The sequence below is a fragment of the Peromyscus californicus genome, unplaced genomic scaffold (assembly GCF_007827085.1).
Source record: "Peromyscus californicus insignis strain IS unplaced genomic scaffold, ASM782708v3 Scaffold_14__1_contigs__length_90479793_seg_1, whole genome shotgun sequence".
In the NCBI taxonomy this organism is placed as follows: Eukaryota; Metazoa; Chordata; class Mammalia; order Rodentia; family Cricetidae; genus Peromyscus; species Peromyscus californicus.
This window is the reverse complement of record NW_026294435.1, coordinates 6,057,599-6,075,534: the sequence shown is the minus strand read 5'-3', so window position 1 is coordinate 6,075,534 and position 17,936 is coordinate 6,057,599.

Sequence of the window (17,936 nt, the reverse complement as noted above, 5' to 3'; positions counted from 1 at the left end):
TACTCTTTGGAGACTGGCTCTTTTTACTTAGTCTACATTCCTTTTGGTCACTGAATAATATTCCATTGTGTGGATAGACAGCATTTTATTTTTTATTGTATTCATTTATCAGTTTATAAGTATTTGGGGTTGTATCGGTTTGGGTCTATTACAAACAACACTGCTATGAGTGTTAGTATACAGTAAAAGTTATTATGGACACATATTTCATTTTGAGAAATATATACTGAGATGGAGCTGCTGTTCTTATGTTAACTCTGTATTGAAGCCTCTGGGGAAAATGATGGGCTATTTCCAGCTTCTCAGTGAAAGAAGCCAGACACAAAGGCCACATACATAAAACTGTTTCTATGATATATAGACCCCTTTTCTACTATGAGATTCCACAATGTGCCACAATATGGACTGTATTCATTGCTTATATTTGCAGTGCTAATATACCCTGACAAAGCAGCTAAAGAAGAAAAGGCATATTCTGGTTCAGAATTGTAGCTTACTCCATCATGGCAGTGAGTTTTGGTGACAAGAACTCGAGGCAGTTGATCTCACTGCATCCATAATCAGGAAACAGAGAGCAAGGAGTGCTTGGGCTCAGCTAGCTTGCTCCTTTCTATGCACTGGGCTCCCAGGCCATGCAATGGTGCAATCTGCAATTAATGTCTGTCCAACTCTGTTAATTTAGTCCAGATGATCCCTCTGTGCCATGCCCAGCAGCTAATCTCATCTCAATAACCCCTCACAGGCATGCCTGGAGGCTTGTCTCTTGGGTGATGCTACCTGCTGTCAAATCCACAGTCAGTATTAACCATCATACAAAGGCAAGCCAAGCATGTCTCAACTTGTCATCATTCTTAGGCTGCTCCTCATGCTGTTGGGTTCTGATGAAGTCTCAGATATAGTTTAGCCTGGCAGACTTTCCTGAGTATTTACATCCTTAAGTGACTTTTAATGTTCATGTTTCTGGTTCATTTTCCTGCAAGTCATCAAAACAAGGCTATGGGAGACTGCTTTGATCTAGCATGACTTGTTTATAAGGGACATGAGGCCATTATTTCCTGAAGGCTAAACTTCCCCAGGAATTTGGAAGAGGAACAGTGTAATGTTTGAGCTTCACTGGAGGCACCTGATTCTTGATACCCAACTGGATCTAAAGCTTGGCTCACAAAGGCCTCCTGCCCACACCCAGCCTAATAAAGTCCATTAGTTAACTGTCAGGCCAGATGGATAGCAAGCAATCTTTTAGTGGCTTTGCCATTTCCTTTGTTCTAGGCTGGAAATGAGAGACAGAATTCACATCCTAGGGAAAAGTGTTAGAGATAGATTGATACTTGATTCATAAAGGTGAGCCCTCAATCAAACATATACTGTAGGGCATGAATTCTTTAACATTCAAATGTAAGCAGATCTGTTTCCAGAGCTTTTTTATTGAATATATTTTATTTTTCCAGCTTTTGTACGTATATATACTTTATGTTGAGCATATTCCCCTCAGATCCTTAAGATCCCTCTTCCTGCCTCTCCTTTACCTATTGATTCTCTTTATCCTCAGATAGTTTCTACTTTCACACATACATACAAAGACATACACATACACACAGACACGTACACACTTAGACACACACACAGGCACACAGAGAAACACACAGACACACACAGAGACATGCGTATAATATAATTATCTAATATAACTAAATCCAGTTATACTCATTTTCCTGCAAACAACATAGTTTGATTCTTATTTATGGCTGAAAGAAAATCCTACCTTGTACACACAACACTTTGCTTGTCCACTTCTCTAATTTTGGATGTGTAGGTTAGTCCCATAACTTGCTATTGTGAATGGTGGCTCAGAAACCAATGTACAAATATCTCTGTGACATGTCAACTTGGAGACTTTTGGGGTAAATACTCAGAGGTGGTATAGCTGGGTTGTACAGAAGGTATAGTCTTTTTTTTTTTTTTTGAGAAACATCTATATTGGGTTTCATAGTGGCTGACTTAATTTGCGTTTCCGCCAGCAGTGAATAAGGGCTCCCTTTTATTCACATCCTCCCAGCATTTGTTACTTTCTCCCGAAACCTGACACACTCCAGATGAAGGTCTCTGAGGTGGACCTGAGTCTTTTCCTTCTGCTCTCATGTGGCAGAAGCCAGTGCTCGGTGGGAAACACATCTACCATAAAGTTACGGTCAGAGTTCCCACTTAACAAACTAGACTCACTCTGTGGTGATGTTATAGTGTGAAAGACACTAGGTTGGAGCTGGAACATTCTTTGGTTTTTTGGTAGTCAAAAGCTGACTCTGGAGAGTTCCAACAAAGGGGGATTCATCACAAAGTTAGGATGAGGCCTTGAAGCAGGAGATGGACCTAGGCCCAAGGAGGAGAGACCCAGCCAGGCTGCTGGGCCTCTGTGGCTGTCATTCCCTGTGCTTCCTCTCACAGTAATGGCTAACACTGATTGTCAATTTGATATAATCAGAATCATCTAGGAGCCAAAACCTCCACGTATGTCTGGATTGGGTTAACTGAGGTTTGGAAGACCTGCCATCCTATGGGTTGGTAGTGTAAACACATCTTTTGTCTCTCTGATTCATGGCTGTGAATACAATGTGACGAGGGTTCCAGTCCTGCTGACATGACCTCCCCAACACAATTACTGTACCCTGAAACTCCGAGTCAGAATAAACAGGTCTTTGTCCAGCGGTGAGTCTCAGCTGGACTCAGAACTAAAGACGAAAACCATGGAGAGGTGGGCTCCAGGTCAGCCGTGGTGTGTGGAGAGAGGTGGGCTCCAGGTCAGCCGTGGTGTGTGGAGAGAGGTGGGCTCCAGGTCAGCCGTGGTGTGTGGAGAGAGGTGGGCTCCAGGTCAGCCGTGGTGTGTGGAGAGAGGTGGGCTCCAGGTCAGCTGTGGTTTGTGGAGAGAACACAAATGGTGACCCCCAAGTATTGCCCCAAGGAATCCAGCTGCATGGTAATTAAGGACTTAAGCAACTAGAGGAGAGATCTGCATCTTTTGATGCTATCTCTCTTTCAGCCCTGAAACTTGGGAGTTCAGCATCACTTTGAACATATCCCATGGTGGGTGCACGTATGAGGACAATGCAGTCCATGATTGCATCATATTAAAAAATGAAACTGTCAGATGGGCGGTGGTGGCAGCATATGTCTTTAATCCCAGCACTTGAGAGACAGAGGTAGGCAGATCTCTGTGAGTTTGAGGCTGCTCTGGTCTACAGAGCAAGTTCCAGGATAGTTGGGGCTATAAGGAGAAACCCTGTTTCCAAAAAACCAAACCAAAACAACAGAAAGAAAGAAAGAGGCTGTGTGGTGTTAGCGCATGCCTTTAGTCCCAGCACTCAGGAGGCAGAGCCAGGCAGATCTCTGTGAGTCAGAGGCCAGCCTGGTCTACAGAGCAAGATCCAGGACAGGCACCAAAACTACAATGAGAAACCCTGTCTCAAAACCACCAAAAATAAAAATAAATAAAAATTAATTAATTAATTAATTTTAAAAAGGAAGGAAAGAAAAAAGAATGTTGAAAGGAAATTTGACTGTTAGGTTTGGGGACATCAACATGACTTCAAGTACAAAGATTAGTAGTCTTTTTTGTTTTGTTTTGTTTGTTTGTTTGTTTGAGACAGGGTCTCTCTGTTTAGCTCTGGCTGTCCTGGAATTCATGCTGTAGACCAGGGTAGCCTCGAACTCACAGAGATCTGCCTGCCTCTGTCTCCCAAGTGCTGGGATTAAAGGCGTGTGCCACCATTGCCCAGCTAGAGATCAGTAGTCTTTCTCTCTACTAGAGTCTCTCTCTCTCTCTCTCTCTCTCTCTCTCTCTCTCTCTCTCTCTCTCTCTCAAGATTTATCTCTTTACTAGGTATACAGAGTTTTGCCTACATGTATGCCTGCAGGCCAGAAGAAGGCACCAGATCTCATTATAGATGGTTGTGAGCCACCATGTGGTTGCTGGGAATTGAACTCAGGACCTCTGGAAGAGCAGCCAATGCTCTTAACCTCTGAGCCATCTCTCCAGGCCCCGAGACCAGTAGTCTTTTACAATGTACATGGGGAAATAATCTTTCAGTTACTGAAGATAAATCAATACACTCTCCTAGAGTTTTCTCTTATTCTAGCTTGCTTATTCCTTCAATCCTTTACATACATAATTTATCTCAAATGTCTCTTTTAAAGTGTAGTATCTAGGGTTGAATGTGTACTCCAAATGTGGCCTAACAGTAAGCTTCTATTACTATGACTATGGATTATATTATCATTGCTATGGTGACTTGGATTATGGTTCACAGTCATTACTAAATCTGTTCTCCCCTGTGTATTCCTTCAAAATGAACTTTTAAAACTGTGGGCTGGGAGCAGAGCCAGGTTGGCAGAGCTCTCGCCTCGCATGGACAAGGCCCTGGGTTTGATCCTCAGAACCTCAGAAAATGGGTGTGGTGTTGTAATCTATTATCTATAATCGTAGTACTCAGGAAGCAGAGGCAGGAAATCAGAGACTCAAGGTCATTTTCAGCTATATAGCAAGTTCAAGGCCAGCCTCAGATGCATGAGACCCAGTCTCAAAACACCAACACAAAGCCTGGAACATTACAAAGAATCATGAATGCATGGTAGTTCGTGATTCAAATAAAAGAGGAAGAATGATGTCATCATTTAGCTTCTGATTTGACTCTGCCTTCCTATTATTTATTGATTCATATAGATTCCAGGCCTTATTCCAAGTCAGTGATGTCAAAAACTTAAACTGACCAGGGCCGAAGACAAATGTCCCCACACGTTGACACTGAACCATTTGTTTGAGTACAGCTATTAAACCACCTAGGAATGGCTGCAATGCAGGGTTCTTCAAAATGTGTCAGGTGTGGGACTGTCACTCTAGTGATGAGATCTACTTTAAAGGAAAGACAAATAGTTCTGAGTCTAATTAAGATACAACAAGTAATAAACAACATTGCTTATCAATTAAACTTTTTAATAATAATATTATTAACTTTACTAACAGTAAGCAACATTTGAAAATGAATACTAAGTTGTGCCCAGAGAGTTACAAGAATGTAGAACACTGCAGATGTGAACCTGGTGTGTGTAGATCATCCTAGTGTCCCCTTGGGGAAGCCCCTATCTAATCCTCTCTCATGCTGTGTAAGTTTCCCACCTGATCCACCGTCGTTTAAACAAGGGACTTTCCCAAGTGTTTGCTCAGAGTCACTGTGGCTCCACCTGCCTGTGCTCTCCGGCTCCTTAGCTCTCTGAAGGCAGGAAGTGGGAGGCTGTGAGCTAATGAGTCAGGAGACCTCAGCTCTTGAAGTGCCCAGGACACCATGGAGAATGAAAGTCAAGGATGGAATCACGTTGGCTGGAGGCTGAGCTCACTCTCCAGTGTCCAGGTCAGGATGAATGGCTGAGGTGATCCCAGCACGGGAACAGAAGTCTGCATCCGAGTCTGCTGGCAGATGGCTGCTGGTGGCCATGTGCTGCTGGGTGGGTGCTAGCCCTGTTCCCAGCAGCCACATGGTTCAGGTGCTTCTTTCTTTCTGCCAGCATGGTGCTGTCACCACGGCAGGTGACAGGGAGGAAGCCACAGTTTGCTTTTTTGGCTTTGTTGTTGTCTGCACGGTTTCACACAGGCCTTTGGGCCCCCTTCTTCCTTTTCTGTCACACGCTGGCTCTCTGTCCTGATACATTTCTGTGGCTTTGCCTCCTGCAGCCTCAGTACATACCTTATTAGCCATAATCGATACCACGATTCATTTGGGAAGTGATTGTATTACCTTAAAAAGCATTTCAATGCTGCAGAGATGGCTCAGTGGTTAAGAGCATCAGTGTTCTTCCAGAGAACCTGGATTTGATTCCCAACACCCACATGGCACCTCAGAGCTGTCCTGTGCCCTCTTCTGGCCTCTTTGGGTACCAGACACACACATGCTGCAGACATACATGTAGGCAAGACACCCATATGCATAAAATAAGAATAAATGTTTTAAAAAGTTTTTTAAAAAGCATTTCAGCAAGCTGAATTTTATCTTAACACGCAGGAGAGTCTGAAGTTGATGGACACTCGAGTAGCTCCTTCCCTGAACACTGAAGACACGTCCATAGGTCAAACAACCTCTAATTGGCAGTTTTCTAAGTCTGTAGATTCAGTCTTCGTAAATTATGGTTAATACGATCAGCAAACACTGCTTTCTAAAGGCTCTCAGGAAGCAGGGGACTGACCAGACGCTGGAATACACTGATAGGATTTCAGGATGGAGTTCAGCATTACGGTATGATTTAAGGTTGGCACTTAGTAAATTAAATGAGATCATTTTATAACTACTAATCACACAAGCTGACTCACGTGTGGCGAACATCACACAATGATGGGTAAGGTAGCTTGGATGCTGCTTCCTGTTGTTGCCCGTAATATCACTTATTCATCCACCCATCACTAACTGCTTAGAATATTCTGGAAACTGGCAATACAAACTCTCCTGGCTTAATTCACTTCCCACAATTACTTAGAGTAATTCACAGCCAAGTACCCAAACCTAAATGGTTGCAAATGTGTTAATTACAAATTAGATGGGATTAGCATCATCCAAAGAACTGAAGAGACTCTGAGATGTTCTCAAGTCAAACTAGGAAGAAGTACAAGTGCAAGCTGACAGATGGCTCTGGGGTGAACTCATTCGGTGCCAAGCCTGGGGACTTCAGTTTGATCCCAGGCCCCACATTATGGAAGGAGAGAAACAATCTCTTCAAGTTGTCTTCTGACCTCCGCATGTACACCATGACCCTTGAATGCACATGGGAATACACATACACACAAACACACACAAAATAAATATTTTTAAATGTTAAAAAATTAAGTACAACTGAGAAGTCCACGGCTGTTCGAGTACATCTCTCTTGTAAATGGAAAAGCAAAAAAATGGTCATGAATACATGCGATAGTGGCAAAGTTTGGTCCAGTTGGGGTCATGTTTTGGCAGCACAGGGCTAAAAGAATAGATAGTGTTCACCGTTTGTTTTGAATCATGTAGTCCTTATTGTGCCTTTATTTCTGAATTTCATGTGTCCTATCCACGACTGTCTGGTATGGAAACAGTGGGTTGGGAGCCGGACCCTAGAGCCCTTGTCTTGGTGGTTGCAGAGCTAAGTGAGGTGGCAGTTGGTGGACAGCCTCTTGGCTCTGTGGTGCTATATAAATCGAGCTAGCATTAAGCACTGTAGCAAATCACCGGCATCAGAACCTCAGGCTCTCATCCACACAGATGTTCTTGATTTACCCTGTAATAACTTAATCACATGATTTATATATGCCATTCCCTGTTGGAACAAGCATATAAAAACTTGCTTCTGATGTGCTATGAAATAAAGATTTTAAAAATTCAGATGACTTATAAGAAAATGTATTTTATCTTAGGAGTAATGATAGACAGACTGACTACCTCAGATCTAGAGGCCTCTGTAGACTCTTAGTTCAGGGTTTCCTTCTGTACCCCATCTTCTCCCATTGCACACCTGATCATCTCCCTCAGACCTGTGTGTCTGTGTATCCAGGTGCCGGGATGACAAGTTGGAGATGATTAGCAGTAGATGGGTACACATCTTTAAAAAGTGACTCATTAACATAGGAGGCCCCTTAGAGCTAAACTATATCTAACCTGGGATTATCTTTCCAGAACACAAATCTAGCTGAGTCTTAGCTGAGAATTCATTTAGGAATTTCCTCTGCCAAGGAGAACGTCCTTCCTTCTCGTGGCCCCTCTTCCTGCCCTGACTTCCAGAGCAGGCCCTCCTCCCTCCTGCTTTACACTCTTCTTAAGCCACCACGGCTCCTGCTTCTTCAGCCCAACCCAGAGTCACTTCAGGAAACCTCCTCCCTAGTATTGAGACACTAAAAGCCATCTTGGGCCAGAGTCAGAAAGTTCCTGTGGTCTAAAAAATTGGAAACATGACCGAGTCATTACATGATGCTGGAAAGCCCTCACTGGCAGGTGGACACCCCAAAAAAGGGATATTCTGAGGAGACCTATGCCTGGCAAGGGCTTCACCCATGATGGACACACTGAGATAAGAGGGAAACTCAGATCTGACCCAGGAGAGAGCCCAATAGTCCTGTGGCTAGATCTTCACAGGCAACCAGGATGGGAGAGGCCGACTCAACAACCAAATAAAGGTGGGGACTGTCAGAGGATTACTGAGGGACAGGACAGGACAGACTCACGGGCAACACTGCTTTAAACCCTTCTTAGTACTCCACCTGGACTGAGTTCCCACTGGACGGTTCTTTTTTTAAAATATTGTTTTGATTCTAATATGATATCATTTCTCCACCTCCCTTTCCTCTCCCCAACTCCAAATTTATGACCCTCTTTTTAAAAATTATTGGTATGTGGGTATGTGTGCCTGTGTGTGTATGTGTGTGTTCCTAAATATAGAAACACAGCTTGCTCAGTCTGTATAATGTTACTTGCATATGTATTTAGGGATGACGGTTTGGTATTGGATAACAACTTGGTGTGCTCTTCGCTGGGGAGGACATTTCTCCCACTCTCAGCATTCCTTAGTTGTCAGTAGTTCTTAGGACTGCACAGTTCTCCCTCCACCGTGCAGGCCTAAGAACACAGGGGATGATGGTGAACTGAAGACCTCCACTACAGTCCTAAGAACACAGGGGATGATGGTGAACTGAAGACCTCCACTGTGCAGTCCTAAGAACACAGGGGATGATGGTGAACTGAAGACCTCCACTACAGTCCTAAGAACACAGGGGATGATGGTGAACTGAAGACCTCCACTACAGTCCTAAGAACACAGGGGATGATGGTGAACTGAAGACCTCCACTACAGTCCTAAGAACACAGGGGATGATGGTGAACTGAAGACCTTCACTACAGTCCTAAGAACACAGGGGATGATGGTGAACTGAAGACCTCCACTACAGTCCTAAGAACACAGGGGATGATGGTGAACTGAAGACCTCCACTACAGTCCTAAGAACACAGGGGATGATGGTGAACTGAAGACCTCCACTACAGTCCTAAGAACACAGGGGATGATGGTGAAACGAAGACCTCCACTGTGCAGTCCTAAGAACACAGGGGATGATGGTGAACTGAAGACCTCCACTACAGTCCTAAGAACACAGGGGATGATGGTGAACTGAAGACCTCCACTACAGTCCTAAGAACACAGGGGATGATGGTGAACTGAAGACCTCCACTGTGCAGTCCTAAGAACACAGGGGATGATGGTGAACTGAAGATCTCCACTACAGTCCTAAGAACACAGGGGATGATGGTGAACTGAAGATCTCCACTACAGTCCTAAGAACACAGGGGATGATGGTGAACTGAAGACCTCCACTACAGTCCTAAGAACACAGGGGATGATGGTGAACCGAAGACCGAGGAAGAATTCCTCCCACTTACTGCCCAGTAAATATTATTCTCATCAACATGTGAGATCAGGCTCATGTCCTAGGCACTGTATTCCGGGTTGGTGATGCAGGAACTTGTAGAGCTCTGGGAGACCTTGGGCTTATTGAAAGGATGGGACTGGTGCCTGACTCATCAAGGAGGTATTCTGAGATACATGGGTACTCACAGGCAAGTTTGGAGGGCAGGGGACCTTGCCGAGCCCTATACTTTATCTGCTATAGTGCTTCCTACATGAGAAACACTTGGTGTCCATTATGGTGATATTTTATTTGTACTGAAATGTGATTTTATTTGTACGTTAATAAATAAATTTGCCTGGGGGTCCGAGCTAATAGCAAGCCATAGCGGAGCTGGGCATTTGTGGCGCACGCCTTTAATCCCAGCACTTGGTAGGCAGAGCTAGGTAGATCTCTGTGTGGTCAAGGATACAGCCAGCATTGGAGACACACACCTTTAATCTCAATACCAACCATAGAAGACCTGGAGGTCTGTACAGACAGGCAGTGACTAGGAGGTCATGTGGTTGGGTTTACAACCAATGAGAAGGCAGAACAGAAAAATCTATATAAAGACCAACAGACAGGAAGTAGGTCTCTCTCTTGGCTAAAGCAGGAAGGGTAAGGCTCTTAGCTCTGACCTCTTGGGCTTTTATCTTTACATTGGCTCTGTGTTTCTTATTTAATAAGACAGTTACTTCTACAGTCCATAACCACAAATCAAAAGAAATGTTCCCTTTCTCCCTCCTTCTCTCTCTCTTTCACACATACCCTCTCAGCCTTCTTCCTGGTCTCTCTCCTCTTCCTTCTCTCCTCTCCCTGCCCCTTCCCTCCCTCCTTGCTGGATATCAGGTACAGCACTTACTGACAGTCTTTATCTCATTTTGACATGTCCAGAAATGCTCTCAGGGAAGTACCTGCAAGTGGAAGAATGCATTTTGCAGATGGAGAACAGAAGCCATGTTGTAGGCTTTTGGAGGAGGCAAAATTATACTCTGAATATCTCTGTAGTGCGAGAACTCTATAATTTAGGATTTTGCCTAATTGGTGTTTAGAGTTTCCAGGGACTTCTGCTCTCCTGGCAGTTAGTTCTGCCTGTGTTGGAGGAGGTTTACTTTTAATGGCTTGAAGCTTCTAACTGTGCCTTAAAGGTGAGATGACTCAGACCTTGCTGGGAGACAGGCCAACCCAGGAGCCCTGCTCCCTCAACACCCAGTCTAGACTGGATGGGTAACCAAGTGAGGAGCATGCTGGTGGTGTTGGGGGCTCGAAACACAGATTTTCAGGCAGCGGCCTTTGTCTGTGCATGCTCCAAGGTCAGCTCTGAGAGGCTGGCAGCCAGAGAGCAGGTGCCACTAAAAAAGGTCACATTCCTGTGTCCCCTCAGCAGCCACAGGCTAGGAGCCCCCTGCTTCTCATTTGAACTATGCACACTTGGACTGTTACCTACTGCCTCTGAAAATTATTTTCAAGTATTCTAAGAGGGAGTAGGAATGATGAGCAGGTTGCCTGCATTTGGGGGCAGATGCTAGTCCTGCTCTTCCAGGGATTCCAGGTGGATGCAGACACAGCCAAACTCATAGACTGTCTGCTCCATGAGTGTTTGTTACCTCCTTCCCTCCATTCCTCTCCTGTTCTGTCCATTTGTTCTTTCTTTCTCAGCTCAGAAAAGGACCAGAAATTCTGTCCATTCTGTATCTAGCAGGAACAAACACATTAGCAAGTGAAAAATATGTCTCCAGTGTTTCCCGTTGTTCTAGACTGGTAGCTTCTTGTGGTGTTAAGGCTGAAGATGTTAAAGGAACAATAATAAATACTTTCAGGTGGGGAGAGCCAACCTAGAAAGTTCCTTCCTCCTAGGGCCATCAGTAGATGGATCCCTCATATATCCCCAAACTGTTTACAGTTGATGTCTGGCCGAAATGAGCATCCTGGAAGTTCTACGGGACAGGAATGCATCAGCTTTTGCTACCACATGGTAGAGAGTTTTATATAAAACGGAGCCTCTTGGTGTGTGTGTGTGTGTGTGTGTGTGTGTGTGTGTGTGTGTGTGTGTGTGTGTATATGTGGTGTGTGTGTGTGTGTGTTGTACTGTCTATATGTGGATGGTGTATGTGTTTGATTTATTTGTTATATGTAAGATACGTTTGGTATATAACATATATGGTATGGTATGGTATGTATGCTACAGGGTGGTGTGTACACTGTGTGGTATGTGTGTGTATGTAAAATGTGCAATGTGTGTGTGGAACATGTGTGTGATGTATGTCTGGTATGTGTGACTGGTGGACATGAGGTACGGATGTATAATGTGGTACATGCAGCATATGCATGGTATGGAATAATATGTTGTGATGTCTCTGGTACAGTATGCTTAATGTGGTATGTGTATGTTATGTGATATCTGTGATACATATGGTGCATGTATGTAGTGGGTGTGTGCTATGCATGGTATAGTGTGGTGTGTTCTGTGCATATGGTATGTTGATGTATCTGGTACTTGTATGTAGTTGTGTGTAGTGTGTATATGTGATAAGTCTGGCATATGTATATTGTGTGTGTGATGTATATGTGATGTATCTGGCATATGTGTGCATGGTGGGTGTGCAGAGAAGTAGAGAAGCAGGCACCATGGCCAGGAAGAGAGTGCTGTGGAGAAGCAGTTCCCTCATTTGAGGAGGGTGATGGAACAGTCTACGTCTCAATAAGTCTACCTATGAGATGCTTTGCGTCTGTCATTGCATTTGACTCTTTGGATCTCTAGGCAGCACTGTAAGCTGACCTTTCTAAGTGAGGAAGTGGAGGTGAGGCTAAGTCTCAGCTTGCTAGAGCTGATGCAGTCAAGCTCCACAACATGGACAGCTTCACCTCACATCTCCTCCTGCAATTCTAGAAGCTAGAAAGTAGCAGGGCTGCGATCCCTTGATATGCTGCAAGGACCCCCCTGGCTTGTTCCTGACTCGTGGTTGTGGCTGTCTGTCCTCCTTGTTGTCTGTCTGTCACACATGTACTGTGTTTTCCTATCTACAGTTCCCTTGTAAGCCCCACTTCCTGATTCCCACAGGAAAGAGACAAATAGAAGGGTTCGGGCTGAGGATCTGAGGGGCTCGGGGATGGTGTCTTCATCAGGGTCCAGTGTGTGTGTGCATGGATGTGTGAGTGTACACACACAAATATGAGTGCCTATGGAGGTCAGAAAGGACTGTCAGACTCCCTGCAACTGTGTGGGATTACCCAGTGTGGATGCTGGGGACTGCACTCGTGTGGGTGCTGGGAACTGCACTCGGGTCTTTTGGAAGAGCAGAAAGTACTCTTGACCACTGAGCCATCTTTCCAGTCCTCTACTAAGTATTTCAAACAAAAAAGATTTAATTATAAGATGGTTATAGAAGCACCCACAATGCAAAAGAATCGAGAGAACAGGAAATGGCGAGAGCAGTGAGTGGGGAAGAGAGGGAGAGAGTCTGTGGCAGGAAACCATGTGTGGGTAACATGACAGTCGAGACATCTGTGGGTGCTTCCTTACAGCCTGGGAGGCTGAGGAAAAGAGGAAGAAAGGGAGATTGTTACAGCCCCAAAGGGTACGGGAGAGAGGGGACCCAAGCCACTGTTCATCCCGCAGATGTTTGCCATTCACAGTGGCCATGGCCCTTGGTCCTCAAGAGCCTGTGCTCCTGGGGCAGGAGATAAAACGTAGGACCACACAACATGAACCATCAGAGCAGGGATTCCTACACAATCCAAGACCCCTGGACAGTGCCTTTGTTGAGCTAGGAAAATAACACCAGACAGAGGAACAGTAACAGTGCTTCATTGTCTAGCTCTTAGCTCTGCTTATAAAAACAAGACAAAAGCCTAAAAGGCTTTTATGAAGGCCCCTCACACACCTCCCAAGTCCTTCATGAAAGAGTTTGTGTGTTTCCTTCTGTCTCGGTGCTTCCTGGTGGCTGAAGGCTTTTACTTGGTGGTAAGAAGCCTGTTCTTTTACATGTTTTTCTTAATAGAAAAGAGTATCAAGATGTTTTTGTTTGCTTAAGACAGGAGCACGATACCTTAAAGGAGGCGTATGCTGTCCATGCCTCTCTGCTTCCAAGAGTTAACAGTTGTTAAATCAGCCTCAGATCCCAAACAGCATCTATGCCCAGCTGTTCCTCTTTGGACAGACACCTGAAGTCTTGTTTTGATGTCCTGGAGTTACGTCCTCTAACGCTAGCCAGTTTCCCTGAGCATTTACTATGAGCGAGCTGAGCCCTGAAACAAGGGCTTAGCAGTGACTTCCTGCAAGGGGCACTGATGCACTTAAGCAAGGCGTGCTGCAGTAGGCAGTGTGAAGTCATCCGCTTCCTGCTTCCAATAGCATCATAGCTTCAACTTGTGGCTTTCAGCTTCCACCAGGCTCATAAATTGATCTCTCGTAATCGGGCTGTGAATGTAATTTTTAATTTGCATATTGTGTCACCCAGACTGAATGTACATTCAGTCATGATATTAACTTCAATGAAGGACATACTGTATCTAAGGTCTGGATGTGCTGGCAGAGTCTCTTCTAGCCAGGAAGACAGGCAGACAGACCGATTTGCTTGGGATCCAGACATCTTCCCTGTATGTAGACATGTGTCCCAGAGCATCCAACAGGTGAACTAGAGGAGCTTGTACATTTAGTTCAGCTCCTGACTTTAACAAATCACCTGCTGTCTTTAAAATGTGTTTATTAGTAACTAGAAGCTGATCATGTGATTCAGAGATGGTGAATGGTATGCTGCATTCTGTGTTTACCTATTTTACTTTCTTCTTGTTTTGCTTGTTTGGATTTTTAAAATTATTCAATTAAATTTATTGATTGATATATTTATTTATTTATTTATTTTCTGTACTGGGAATTGAATATAGGTACTTAAGCATACTAAGCAAGTATGCTACCACTGAATTATATCCCCAAGACCCTGTTTACTTTTGAAAATTTTGAGATATGAGTGCACTAAACTGCCAAACCTGACCTTGAACTCTGTCTGCAGTGCAGGTTGGCCTTGAACTTGCCATCTTGCTGTCTCAGTCTCCTGAGCAATTGGGACACAGGCCTTTGCCTCCAGGCCTGGCTTTACCATCTTACTGCTTTCTGGGGGACTTCTACTTGCCCAACTTTGCTAAACATAATGAGTCCCATCCAAGAAGGGGACACATTGATGACTTGGCTGCAAGGATGGAGAAGACATTTGAAGGGAGGCATCTCTAACACTCAAGGCTTCCAATTCACCAAGCCACTTCTGGGTGTGACAGCCTTCTTGTTCTGGCTCTGATGCCTTCAGTGAATGGTACATAGTTACTTGTTATTTGGGGAAAAAATAAATGAACATATGTTTTGAAAAGCAGATAGGCCTGTAAGACTGACAACTGTCTGTCTAAATTCTAACAAAAATAGTTATTAGCTCCTTCTCCCCCTTTTGAGGCAGCAGAACATAGATCTAAAATTCTGTGTAATTCCCCAGGAAGACTCTCTTCAAACTGCTCATAGTTCTGCAATGCAGTTTATGTACTTCAACAAGGTTTGGGTCTCAGGTGACACTAAAGGTGACTACGTAGATATATGTACAGTGAAGTCATCTTATAATTAATTTGTTAGGTTTGGGAATTTAACTGCAAAGAGCTTCCAAGTTTCTATGAGACAAAAAAATACCACAAACAAGTAGAGATGTGGTATATGATATATGCTAAAGCAAAGTGCCAATTGCTCCTTCTGCAAAGAGCTCTTTAAAGTGAGTAAAGCAATAAAGAACCCGGTGGACTAAGTTTAAACCAGTCTGACGTTTGCCCTTTGATTGTATTAGTTCGTGATTTTCATGCACTTTTATTTTATGTGGTCAAGTCCTTGTGCTTTCTATTACCCTTATGGTTAGATAACCTGGTTCACCAAAAATTCAAGTACTGAATTCTCTGGGCTACCATGGGGGTCTTAGGGGAGAGGAGGAGGTTCTGTCCTGCCTTCTTAAGCCTATTGGGTGAAAAGCTTTCCACATTTCCTGCCAAGGAGGCAGGCTGGTGTGAAAAGACAGGCGTTACATGATTAGCTGCTGGCCGACAGCAGTCCACACTTCTTAGAACTACAGAAATGGCTGAGCTTCATCCCTTCCACCCCAGGGCCACACCCATGGACAAACAGAGCTCCTCATTCTGAAATATATAGATTTAACAGAGTACCTTCTGATCCCTCTGTGAAGTTTCGAGTGTAGAGTAAATGTTGGCTTTTGTTTGTTTGTTTGTTTGTTTTTTAGAATCATGTTTTCCCTAAATAAATTAGCTCGCTAACTCCAGTTCCATTTCTTGAGAGGTTTTTCCCTCCCGCTGATGTGTGGTATAAACTGGTTTATGCATAGAATCCTCATGTATGCTAAAGATGAAAAGCCATCTCAGCTCAATGCTGCACATTACTCTGAGGCACTCAGAGGCAATATTTGTGAAAGTGGATGTCCTTCCTCTCCTGTCCTCCCCAGAGACAGAAAACAGAGGGAAGGAAGCCAGGCAAACATTAAACAAAGCTGGCTGTGCTGGAGCGTGTTTATGCCAGGAAAAAACAGGACAAGATTGCATGATTTAAAGACTATTATTCTACTAAAAGAACCTTAAAAAAATGAGCTGCTTTCTCTTGGGTACTTACTCCATATCCAGCTCTATGGGAGCAGTTTCACCGATGATGTCATTCCCACGGCCACCCATGGTGAGGTACTTTGTATCAGCACCTTGGTTTTAGACCCGAGGATGCTGGGGCCCAGATATACCACGTGGCTTCTCCCAAGTCTGTCAGACAGAGACCTACCCAAGATGTAGCAAAACCAGCCAATCAGCTGGGGCACTAGGATGGTTCTTTGTCTGAGCTATTCTTCTCAACCAAGACATCAGATACCGATAACCACACCAATGACAGTCCTGGGAGAGGCAACATGGGGCAGCTGTGGTTGTCCATGGGTGTGGCCCTGGGGTGGAAGGGATGAAGCTCAGCCATTTCTGTAGTTCTAAGAAGTGTGGACTACTGTCGGCTAGCAGCTAATCATGTAACGCCTGTCTTTTCACACCAGCCTGCCTCCTTGGCAGGAAATGTGGAAAGCTTTTCATCCAATAGGCTTAAGAAGGCAGGACAGAACCTCCTCCTCTCCCCTACGACCTCCTGGTAGCCCAGAGAATTCAGTACATGAATTTTTGGTGAGCCTACTTCTCCTAGTTATGTTTCTGTTGCTGGGATAAACACAATGATGACAAGCAACTGGAGGAGGAACCCAGCTGACAGTCCAACACAAAGGAAAGCCAGGAGCTCAGCAGCTCAGGGCAGGAACCTAGAAGCAGGAACTGAAGCAGAGGCCACAGAGGAGCACTGCTTACTACCTTGTCCCCCATGGCATGCTCAGCCCATTCTCTTATACACTCCAGGGCCATCGGCCAGGGGTGGCACTGCCCCCCAGTGGGCTGGGCTCTCCCGCATCAACCATTAATTAGGAAAACGCTCCCATAGACTTGCCTACAAGCCAATCTTCTGGAAGCATTTTCTCAACTATGATTCCTTCTTTCTAGCTGTGTCTAGATTTGTGTCAAAAACCAACCAGCACACTAGTAGACTCATGGATGCTCACAGTGCTGAGGATTAGTTGTTCATCTATCTGTTATTTGCTGACTGTCTCCATAGGCCAGCCAGTGACCATGCTGTGGGGGCACATGGTAAGGCTCTCACATGGCCCTGGGATGCAGAGACAGGTCCAGATCAAGGCAATGGTGAGTGTTATGGTGGCACAGTGGAGCCTCGCTGTCAAGGGCCAGCTTCCTTCTGGGTTTGGGGTTCTCTTTGTAGTTCCAGAAGAAGCATTTACTAGCTTTGGGTCAAGCATCAGGAATCTTAAGATTCTGAAGTCTGCTTTGCTATTCCTTCCATCCGAGTATTAGGCCCAACTCTGCCCAGCTTCCAAGACCAGCCGCTGAGAGCATCTCTGCTCCAGACAATTTTGTCACCTTCTAAGCTCACAACCATAGTCCTACTTAAGGTTTTTATCTACAACTGTGACTATGAACACAGCCATTTAGAGTGCTGTGGAAACAAATGGACATGAAATATGTTGAGTATCAGGTATTATTTTGATACAAAGGAGAAACACTGTCACTTTGCTGTTGTCTTTCGGTGGTTGAGTGTGTGATAGCTGTTGATGCTGGTACTATCCCAGTGTGAAGAACGAGGCTAGCTGTGCTAGACCCACAATGGCCAGCTGGCTGCAGAGTACGCGCGGCCTCTCCACCCCCACCCCGTATCCCTGACAACCCCAGAGATGAGTGCTTTGCTCCACTTCTGTCAGTTCAAACCACATCCTGCCCGTCTCCACTTTCCACAACCGGCTCGTGACACTGGTGGCTCTAAGATGTGGCAGGCTCCTGGGCCAAGCCTTAGCAGAGGTCTGTTTCACAGAAGTGAAAATCATCCGGCGGTCACCCATCAGGTAAGCTCGCCCTCCCCAACTGTAGCCAA